Source organism: Pteropus alecto, unplaced genomic scaffold (assembly GCF_000325575.1).
Source record: "Pteropus alecto unplaced genomic scaffold, ASM32557v1 scaffold111, whole genome shotgun sequence".
Taxonomy (NCBI): Eukaryota; Metazoa; Chordata; class Mammalia; order Chiroptera; family Pteropodidae; genus Pteropus; species Pteropus alecto.
This window is the reverse complement of record NW_006431915.1, coordinates 5,428,734-5,430,179: the sequence shown is the minus strand read 5'-3', so window position 1 is coordinate 5,430,179 and position 1,446 is coordinate 5,428,734.

Below are 1,446 nucleotides of genomic sequence, written 5' to 3'. Positions count from 1 at the left end.
TAGTAAGGAAATAAGAGTGATCTTGACATAAATAGAAAAATGCATTTAGTTAGCTAACAAAAGAAATAAACATGCATTCTATTTGACTTTCTGATTATACTGACATTCTATTTGACTTTCTGATTATACTGACAATATACTGACTTTTTTGCTGTTCAATAAAAAGACTTGGATAGGAAATGCACAGTATAAGGGGTATAGTGTGTGCTCTGAAACTACATGCAAATTACAAGTCACCTCCACACAGGCATGGAGGTTCAGTTGTTCCCTCTCTAACGAACTGAAGCATCACAGGATGATGGTCGAGAGCTCAGTCTCTTTTGGTCTGTCGCTTTGTATGCTTGGGCCAGTTACGCAATCTCTCTGTGCCTGTTTGCTCACCTAAAACATGGGCATAATGTCAGTACCAAGACACAGGGATCTTATGTGGTATAAGTTATTATATCTGGAGTCCTTAGAATATACAGGGTAAGCATTCAATAAATGCTATCTGGTGGTATTATTTATATTACAACTATTACTATAATGAGAGTTCTACTTGTTATTTTAGTTGTCAATTACTTTAAATGTTTAATAAGGCTGAATGGTTACATGATATTTACTTGTTTTACTTGCCCACTCACTCACTGTATTTATCTACATTTCTTTGATTTTTTTTACTTTGGGATCTTGAATACCAGAGCCTAAAACACGCAGAGCAAGAATCCGTGAGGCTGTGGAAGCCACGAGGAAGAGACAGGAAAGGCAGGGCAGTGATTCGGCAGTGCGGGGCGGGGAAGCAGGGACTAGCTCCAAGTGGCAGATGATAGAACTGGGCCAGCGAGACCTGGTTTTGGGGGGTGGGGGGCAATGCAATACCTGCAGCACAAGCCACATGGTAGATACCTGAGTAACTGTTCCGACCCGCTTTTCCATGGGTTAGCTTTTTGGATTAGCCTGACTTCTATTTCCTTCTCTTATAATAAAACTCTATTAGCTGAGGAAACCTGAGGACATCTCTGAAGTTTGCAGAGCATATGTGAAAAATGTAGATGAACCATTTATAATACGCCATGGACACCTTCACGAAAGTTTTAGACTTGCTGGTGGCCCTCTCCAATTTCTCTGCTTTGCTGGCCTCACGGCCTTCTGTTTTGGGCTTATGCTGCAACCTTATTCTTCATGTAGTGCTTTGGATGACTCTCTTAGTTTGGATTTAGGTCTCTATCCTAACTTCCTAATTCCCTATTTATGAATCAGAACTGTGAATAAGTACGTCCTTACATTGTCCTAGCCCGTGGAATATGCTCTGGCCTGAAAAGGGAAAAAGATTAGATGAAGGTAGGTAAATACTAATAAAGCTTGAGTAATGGGCAGGCAGGTTTAAGCGAGGGGATGTGAGTAGGAGGATTTTAGAAAGTAAAATCTATAGACAATCAGGGGTGATGGAGAGGGCAAAGTCTTGGG